The 10,324-nt window shown below is 41.0% G+C and overlaps 2 protein-coding genes across 2 annotated transcripts in view; one reads left to right on the forward strand and one right to left on the reverse strand.

Moving 5' to 3' along the window:
* Positions 1 to 1,924, reverse strand: part of LOC116842578 (diuretic hormone class 2) — a 31,257-nt gene extending 29,333 nt beyond the window's left edge. Inside the window, exon 1 of the mRNA XM_032811981.1 lies at positions 1,783 to 1,924. The gene's annotated coding sequence lies outside the window, so the exon portion shown is untranslated. The remainder of the gene's footprint in view (positions 1 to 1,782) is intronic.
* The window catches only part of LOC116842577 (transcription factor SOX-11-like), a 104,294-nt gene that overhangs the window by 20,492 nt on the left and 73,478 nt on the right, over positions 1 to 10,324 (forward strand). The window lies entirely within an intron of this gene.

Here is a 10,324-nt window from a genome sequence, read left to right on the forward strand (position 1 = left end):
TATATATATATATATATATATATATATATATATATATATATATATATATATATATATATATATATATCTCGAGATGCGCACCGCAGCAATTGATTCATGTGAGAGGATTTTAGTTCGTAATATACCACTGCGGTTGAACTAGTGAGAGAAACGTGTACCTTCGTCTCCGAGATACAACTGGCATTTTCTCTTAATATACTCGTCGCCGAAACTATGCAAATTCTGTGTCTATGTAAATTTTTTCTCCCTATTACGTTTCAACCCTCGTCATGTGAACGCCGTCGCGGGTCCATTCGAATTGTTCCTGCCGTCAAAGTGTCGATCGTTGCCTGTTTTGTATGCCATAGATGTTCGTAACATATTTCGTAACCATCCTACGACTGGAAAAAAATCCTATGTGCGCATTGCTCCAAAAAAAGAATATATGTTCTTTTATCAATTGTCTTTTTCTCTTGATTTTCACGTATTTTCTTAACATCTTCCTTTGAAATAAGAAAGATCCGCAAGTGTAGTAAGATCGAGATTCAAGTTAAAAACAAAAAACACGCAGAAACGAAGTTCTGTTACATGAATCCGAATGAACTCATTATCCGAGTTTAAAAAACGTCCCGTTGCTTGTTTTAGCTTTATCTTTATCTGTGGCGTCTTTCAGAAAATCGTAATTTTTTACACTAGCATATCGGACAGAGTTAATATTTTAGTATATTCAGTAGCTACTTCAATTTTAAAATTAATAATATCCTCGCTATTGGACATTTATAAAATTTATAAAAAATATAGAAGATATAAAAGATATAGAAGAAATTTATAAAATTTATAAAAAATATAGAAGACATAATAGATATAGAAGAAATTTATAAAATTTATAAAAGATTTCGCCGGTTTCACCTGCTTTAACTTTATTTCCAATCATGAACTTCTGAGAAATTGAAATTAATTTTCCACATCTATATCGAGCAAGATTGTCACCATTTTTATTTTAGAGTCAAAGAGACGCGCATAAATATATCTACTTGTGCCGGTACCATTTCCGTGTACTCGCCGTGATTTATACGGCCTGACAAAGCGCGACGTTAACTACTGCCCGAAGGGACGCGGACTTTACTACTGTCTGAGCCGGAGCGCGGAGTTTCACTACTGAGAGACGAAGCGGCTGGAATTATTACAAGCTAATCAAGTGCAGATTCACTCCCGTATCACACCGGTTCATACCACACTGACTGACCGCACGATCGCGTATTCATAACTTATTAGACGATTCACTCGAAAGACCGGTCTCACTAACAAAGTTCCCAACCCCGGCAAAGTCAGCCTTATCGTTTATCCAATCGATTAAACACTCAGAATTCCGTCAAACGAGAATGCCCACCCTCGAAATTAAGCGAAGCTAACAATGTTCCATCATTCATTATTGAAGGTTCGTAAAGATTAATCTTTGAAACGACTCCTTGACGCTTTCAATCGCTCGCTCTTTTAACAGTTTACCGACACCTCGATCTTTTCACGACTAATCGTTCCGGGACATCTCGTGGGACGAAGGGAGCTGTGTGAAATTGCGAGTCTATTCGTAAATTGAACGCGCAGCTTGACAAAACCAGAGAGGGTGAAACAATTCTCCATCATATTCATTACTTTATTCTCATAAGGATCAATCTTCGAAACCGCCCCGCTGATATTTTCAATCGCTCGCAATTTACCGACGATTGTTTCGGAACATCTCGTACGCCGCGAAGGGAGTTTCTCGCGCGAGGGCTTACATCCACTCGTGAAAGTGACACTTACCTTGATGCTGACGGAAGCCGGGGGTGGCAGCTGACGGAAACGCAGAAGAACGTTTGCGTGGCTTGGCGGTGGTGTGTCGTCCAGCGACGGTGGATACGATTCTGCGAAGGCGAAGCGTCTGCCGCCCGTTTATATAAGCCCGCGCTCGACTTTGCGACTCTCGCCCCATGCACAGTCCCCACCCCCGCGTCATCAATTCCCACCCTGGCCGCGGAGCGCCGCTGAGGCATTCTCGTCCAATCAAACGTACCCATGTACCTCGGTCACGATGTACCTGCTGCTCTATTCCCGCGGCCACCCACGACTGCGATATCTCATCGCACGTCGAACTCGAAATCTCGCGCGAGAGTCGTCCGACAAGCCGCCGCCGCCACTGGGATTTCTGCCTGTAGAGGTGTATTCCACAGGTGCTTGGCTCTGACACTCGCGGGGTGTCACCACCTTGATAGATTATCGGTGCTGGCTGACTGTTCAGCTGATTCGATCGTCGAGTAAGCGTCTATGGGTCGCAAAATGAACCCCATTTGTGTAAGGCGACCGATATTTTTTTCGCGCGTCACTTTCGCACTCATGCGAAGCTATTGTGTCGAGTGATAAATAATATCTGAGATAAAAATGACGGATACTTATTTGTTCCTCAACTCTCGCGCGGGAAAGTTCGGGTAGATTTCGCGAAAGGCATTTTGCATGGAGTTTCAAACAACTCTCTAAATTTCTTGAAGTTTTACTCAAAAAACGGGGTGATCACCGAGTCATTGAAATTCGAATGATTTCTCACTCAAACAGAGTTAATTCTTCACTCCAGATCTTTGAGTGAATATTTCCATTCGAAATCGAAGAGCTAGTCTGATGTGTTCCATCATCAATACATCATAAATATATCCACTTTAATTGAAACCTTCACTCTGTGGAGTTAGAATTCACTCCAAACTTGAGTGAAACGTTCACTTTTGCGACTTCGAGTGGCAAAAGTGAACAAGGGACTCGGACCTGGGTCTTTCGCTTGCCGGGCGACTGCTCTAAACCACTGAGCTCCACGCTCACGACACTTTCCTCTCCCTAGATAACGTTCAGAGATGCCGTTCGGAAGCAGCATACTTTCACTATCATTCCGAGTGAAGACGGAACCGAACGGTGCCGCTTCCGAACGGCATCTCTGAACGTTATCTAGGGAGAGGAAAGTGTCGTGAGCGTGGAGCATCAGATAGCTCAGTGGCTTAGTCGCCCGGCAAGCGAAAGACCCAGGTCCGAGTCCCTTGTTCACTTTTGCCACTCGAAGTTGCAAAAGTGAACGTTTCACACAAGTTTGGAGTGCATTTTAACTCCACAGAGTGAAGGTTTTAATCAATTAAAGTGGATATATTTCTGATGTATTGATGATGGAACACATCAGACTAGCTCTTCGATTTCGAATGGAAATATTCACTCAAAGACCTGGAGTGAAGAATTAACTCACTGTGTGAGTGAGAAATCATTCGAATTTCAGTGACTCGGTGATCACCCCGTTTTTTGAGTGAAACTTCAAGAAATTTAGAGAGTTGTTTGAAACTCCATGCAAAATGCCTTTCGCGAAATCTACCCGAACTTTCCCGCGCGAGAAGAATGGCAATATTCTTCACTCGTTTCGAGTGAGATTCCACCCACTAAGAAATTTAGAGAAAAAATACATAACAAATATATAACACTCACCTGCAGTACTGCCCATACTAGCTCGATAACTCTGCGGCCCAGGTATTTTTAAGGGAAACAAATTTAAAGAAAGGGAGAAAAAAAATTGTTCATAAATCCGGTACGACGCGTACACTCGTTTTCTGTGAGGACAGCGGAAACAACGGTACGTGACAACAGCGAGAATTTAATCTGTTCTATTATTCACATCTGTCGCCAGAACCGAGTTGTTACTCGATATTTCTTTGATCTGGATACTTCCTCCTATGGCGATCCAATTTTTATATGGAATGCGCTCGGTGCCGAGTTCGCTTTGTCAACCGTCGGCTGCGGCTACCTTTCACGCGCAACGCAATCCAAAATAAACCAGTGCACGGTGAATAAAGGCTCGTGCTTTTATTTCCAGCGAGGAGTCAACCCACGATTTCGAATTTTAATCGATATCTCTAAATATCTTCCTCTAAGCTATATTAATCCTGGTACTTTAGAAAGGGGATACGAATAGAAACACACAAACCACGATCCCAATACGGCTGATCGCGATTGTTTTCACACGTCTCAGCCGACATCATTCGATTCCGAAATACGTCAGTCTGAGTTACGCACCATAATTCGCCGTAGTAGCGTCCTCCGGTCGATATAATCGAGGGTATCGAGTCGCGTTAACGCGACTTGCATTAACCCTCGACGGAGTCATTTCGGATCATTTGACAACGCCACACAGTTGCGTAGCGAAATGATAATAGAATTAAGCGAGTCACTAGACAAACGTTTTACGAGGAAGCGACGGGAGCGGGACGGGAGGCGGGAGAGGAAGAGGAGTGATGGGAGGAGCGCGAAAACGGGCTGAGAGAAAATATCGAGTCACTTCGGTCGTTAGTCACGTTCGAGCCATCAATTTTCAACATAAAGCTTGAACTGATGCCGCGGATACAAGAATTCCGGTCGAAAACGAGACTTACCAATCTCTCAAGTCAAACGCGCTTTATACATTTCAATTCGCGATGTAACCGATGTAATTGTTCGTGTAATGAACAATTTGTAAGGAAGATAGCGCGTCGAATAGGCTTAGCTCGTTTTGTGACTTTAACGATTATGTACACAGGAAAATATCATCCCACTGCTAAGAAAAGCGACTTTTACTTTCCTTCTTAGTTTTCCTTAGTCTCCCTTTAATTTTCCTTCTCAGTTTACCTTCCATCTTTCAGATTATCTTCGACAAAGAAAGCTTTCTTAATAATAGTCATAAGATATACTCATCGCAATTTGAGAAAAGCTTATTATCATACGCTTAAAAAATTATTCTCTTTTACAAATAGTCTTCTCTTTTATTAAAAAGTTTTATTGGAGAAAAATTAGTAGTAAGTAAATCGAGTTTTAATTTGATATTTTTAGTGGAAATACTAAAACTTACTAAGATTCAGAGTGTATTTTAAATAAATTTCATGCTTATGATAAACTTATGATCGATTTGCGGATATATAGACTTATGAAATACTTGTAACACATACTTAAACACATTTTTCTGTGTGTGCACATATATCTTTCATTTATGTCTTCAAGATTAATTGATATCCTTATTGTTATACTATCTTTCTTTTTCAGTCGGTCGATAAAATAAACATAACTTACGAGATATAAATTCTTCTTAAATTTTGTGCTCTACAAATTTATTACGAATTTTTCTTGTTTTTTTTATCATAGTTCTTGACATATTATCCTATAGTCGAAAATCGTTGGTTTTCCAAGTCGTACATTTTAGCTTTTATAAAAAGATCAATGTATCGCTCGTGTCGAACAATTCGCGATACTGATTGTTGTCACTGGAAGTAGAATTCGCGGAGAATCAACGTAAACATGTACGATCGGTTTCGCGCCACCAAGAACGCATCAAGAAGGTGCATTCAATTTGTATTCAGTTTGTCGCGAGTACTGTTTATTCCCGTCTGAAAGGTGGCCGGGTCATGTTGCTATTCTTGCACTGTAAATACGCTGACAAGCATAGGCAATATCCTTCAGATAAAATCTTCGTCGTAGAAGTTCGCGAACCTTTCTTTTGGGACAAAGGGCTTCGCAATCTTATCGATCTCGAAGAAACATACGCTCTTATTATTATTATTTCTGGATGATAAAGGAACACCAATATACGAGTATAAATACATCCGGTTATTTATACCACTTAAATTTGCGTACTGTCTTAAAGTGAATCAGTGAATAGTCACTGATATCAGTTATAATTATAACATTGAGCAGATTCAGTGCTATTCTTATAACTACAAATTAGTATATATTCATTGCTTTCAATGATGTTTCACTGATTCACTTTAAGAGAGTACAGCAATGCAATCGTTACGTCTAATCGTGGCGCCTTTTCAATTTTTAACGTTGCTTTTATTGTGTCATCAAATTCAAATTTGCACGAATCTTACAAATGTGCACATTCCATATGAAAACGGGATTTGTTCCCTTCTGAAAGATGGCCGGTTTATTGGCGGCTGCGAGAACAAAGCTCTTTCGTGAGCATACATATGCTCGCCTCACATTCGAGACAAAAACGGCATACACGTGCGTCACCGTCAATCATCGCGTGCACTATTACGTGCCGCAGCGCGCGTCCTATTAAATTCCTCCTTCGAAACCTTGTCTATTCCCTTCAAACATATTTCCTAAAGTTTACAATAGCTCGATTCCAAATCACTGACTCAGGCGCATATCTTTTAAACACAAATACTCGGTATATTTGAACTAATACACTGAGGAAAAGACACTTGGAAATTTATTTGTATGATACAAAATTTATTTCTGTGATATAAAATATATTTCTAAGAAATAAAATTTGTTTCTGTGAAATAAATTTTTGTTCTACAAATAAATTTTCAAGTATTTTTTTCTCAGTGCAGTAGGACTATAGAAGATATAAAACTTTTAGATATAAAAGAATCTAGTTCTCGCAATTATTTCTTGAGAATTACATATTATTATATCATTCCGATGTAACGTAGTGAGCTTGTACCATCATCCGGTTCAGTCGTCAGTCGTAGGATTAACATCGCTTTTAGAGCCCTGCGAATCAATCAGGCTCGATTCATTACAAAACATAACCCGGCCTATTCTATATGCACTTTGATAAAATAAGATCAGATCTTTCGAACAATAAATTGATCAGACCCGAGTCTGACTTTACCAAAGTGAATACAGATCAGGCTTGTACTTGACAATTAATCAGATAGCGTATTATTAGACCTTGCATTGTAAGGCTCTGATCACCCTGAGCGTGAGAGATTCCGAATAAATTGTTCTCCACAAAGTATCGCGTGTTGTTTTACCAATATTCGGTCCTAAAATCTCTATTACTCATAGGACTGCTTTAATCAGCGCTCGTAACAATACGCGACGACAAAGGGGGAGAGAGGAGGAGGCTGAGGAACAATTATATTTCTCGACGTTGTTCTCATCCTTCAGCACATTCCTTCATCTAATATTTTTTTCCCGTCGTTCTCGCGCGATCTGTCTTATCTCGACGGGCATCCTCGAACCCGGACGACACACCCTCTGCTCTTTCCTTTTCCCTTCACCACATCAGGAATTGCGTTATTACCGTTTATCGCACCGGCGCCCCTTTCCCGGCGCGCCGCCTTATGCCATTGTCGCCATGCAAATTGTGTAATAGCCCATTTTAATAATGCCCGCAAAACGCAAAGCAGCGTTGGCGAGCACTTGAAACAAATAGCCATCGCGCGGGCGTAACGGGATATAAGCGGGTAGATGAAATACCAGTCCGATGCATCTGATGTATGGGAAACGCGTGTGATCACGCGGTGAGTCACAGCTCGCTGATCTTTTCTCACCGATGCCGTCGTCTCTCTCTCCCTCTCCCTCTCTAGCACGATACAACACTACGCGCCAGAAATTCGAAAAACGGATAAATCAAGAGGAAGAGAGTCGATCGGACGGGATAATCGGATAAATGAGCTTCTCCCTGAGTAACATAATTAATTGGTCATTGGATACCAACTAATATTGGATCAAGCCACAAATAACCCCCGACGAAGAGATAGCGAATATTTATTCTTCCCCCGAATATTCATGGAGAAATACTCGCGAAGCATGAACAAGCAACGCATTAGTTGCAAGTATAAATTATTGTTCACCACAGCGATTAGATATTAGAGCAGTCGTATTTTACACGTACGCGAGGAGAAATAGATAAAAAAATAGAGAAAGTGATTCCTGACTTGAGACTGATATACGCTGATCTCGCTGCGTGTCGCTCTTTCTTCGCAACATCGAGGGTTACTGTCGTCTACCTATAATTATCCGGAATATATCAAAGTGCGACCGCGAAGTCGCAATATTCGCGATAGTCGTGGAGCAATATTTATACATACAATAGGGCTTCCCGTTAATTGGTTGTGTAAGATGTACTGTCGATTTATAATATAGATGAATAACACGCGATGTCTGCGCATATCCGCTGCAGCGAAGCGGTTAGTTGCAGCCAAGCTTCTTATTGACCGCAACTCTGTGTCTTTCGTCTGTGCGCTAATATTATGATATAATTATGACATAATGTTATTACTACGAAACGTCTGTCACATGAAAATAATGATTTTATATAAATAATTAATTAACGGCAGTTATCCAAATATTATCCGCGTCTTTTCTCCCTCCCGACTCTCGTGCCTTTCAAACGTCAACGTGAGTTCTAAACGACCGCGCTTTCCTCAAGTAACTTTGCAAGTTAATATGCCGCAGTTAATATGTATTAACTTTGATATAAACAGTAACTCTATCTCTCTCCGGATCCTTACCTTTGAGACAGCCATGGATGGAAAGTTATTACTTGTAACGCTGTTACAAGTTACTTTATTGTCATTAACAACTTGATAATGTCATCATTTTCCGCGTTAGTACTGATAACGGTAACAGTAACAAATTATTTATTTCTAGTGAATAATGGATAACTGTGATGATTACTTTTGAAAGACAACTTGTCCAATCTTGATAATAACACATAGAGAGAATATTTTTCTTTTCTTTTTCACACAAAATCTTCCTAATTTTGCTACGTTTCTAAAAGTGCAATAATAGAGACTGTCAATAAAATTGCAATTGCTAGTTGTTTATTTTGTAAAATGCGTACGTTACATCGCCACAATCCGCATTGAGTGTACAACCGGTTTTTGGAAATTTATTTTTTATTTTATGAGAAATTTTGAAAAAAGTTTCGCGCGATTAAATGTTAACCACATATAACATTTTAGGTCTTTCTCTCTCTATCTCGCTCAAGGTGCTTGAAATCGAGATTCAAAATGCAGGATACATCGATTTGCGCGAAACCGGGTGGTCTGTGGTCGTCGGGGTGTTAACAGAATCCGCTCGTGCAAATTCGTTTAATCAGCGGAACGAGCGGCCGCGCTTCTCTATCTGCGGCATCGATCGATTTATCGGTCATTAGTTTATCGCTCTCGTCAATGTACCGACGAAATGGTGTATATTTACGATATTCCGTTCTTGCATTCGTTTTGCGCGCATGACGCTACAGCATCAAAAAATCATCAGCTCCCGCAATTTCTCACTAGCGGCGGGACATGAAAAATGAAAAACGGGACTGGAACAATGAGCGAACACGTGTCATCCCACATAACATCATAATATCGCACCAACATGAAATTTCTATCACTGATTTTTATTAATGAAAGTAAGGCTTTGCTACAAAATCTGTGGCAAGTAAATTTATTATACGTCGAATATTGTGTGTTTATTATGTGTCGAATCATCCAACTTTCCGCGTTTACGGCGATGTAATTAACTCCCTCCATGCGATTTGTGTGACATTGTCCGTTCTCGCAAAATCCATCAATGTGATGGAAATAGTCGCTACTACTAACTGATCTAATCAGCGAGATTTTACCGATTGCAGTGCTAGACTTATTGACTGAATCATCAGTTTTAACATAGCATTTCAGTGAATAACATACCAATTGTACTTTAGGGAGTATATACAAATTGAATTGCGGTAAACGTGGCAGACGAACGTTTCGCGTATGCACGTCGTTTATTAATTAACGATCGTTTCGCTTCCGAAATTTGGAGCTACCTAAACCCGGCGCACACATCGATTATCACACATACATATTCGATTATTGAAACGTCAGTTCAGTTTTCGAACGATCGGAGGTAATCGACGCGCGTTAATTGATCGCATCGACGAAAGACTGAGATTCGATTCCGCGCAACGAGCGAGATCCTTAAACGGGAAATTTTTCTCTTTTCCTTTTCTGTCCTCCTCGCTCGCACGTTCTCGTGCTTTCTCCCAGAATAAATAGTTTCAGCGGCGCTCGACGCCACCGAGAGAGCAAACACCAGCGAGAAATGCGTGCGCTGGCGACCGTAATGGAACGCATTACTCTGCGGCTCGCCGAATGTAACATAAGTAATACGCGCTGCCTGAGACAGTTCATAATCGCGAAATGGGAAAACGCGATCCGCTAACCGCGCCCGCGTTCGCAAACGACTCCACGCGGGGCCGGCAAATATATCGCCGGCGATCTGTGACGCACAAGAACGAAAATTTCAATTCCTTCAATCTCGCGAACCGCCGGCTATTATCGGTGATTACATTGGTAAAATAAAACTGCAATTTGCCTTTCAGTGTATGACGTGAGCGCGCGCGTACATGCAGCGATGCAATTGCGGTTTTGCGTGCAAGTCACACGGCTCGATGAGCATTCCGTATAGATTTATTCGCTCGAGGGGCAGAACGAGAGAGCTTGTCGAACGACGCGCATATTGTGGTGTGTAATATCGCGCCTCGGTTATTTTTGCGCTCTCTCTCTCTCTCTCTCTCTCTCTCTCTCTCTCTCTCTCTCTC

This window comes from Odontomachus brunneus, unplaced genomic scaffold (genome assembly GCF_010583005.1).
Source record: "Odontomachus brunneus isolate Ranch 3 - 2012 unplaced genomic scaffold, Obru_v1 Obru_scaffold_026, whole genome shotgun sequence".
NCBI classification, from domain to species: domain Eukaryota; kingdom Metazoa; phylum Arthropoda; class Insecta; order Hymenoptera; family Formicidae; genus Odontomachus; species Odontomachus brunneus.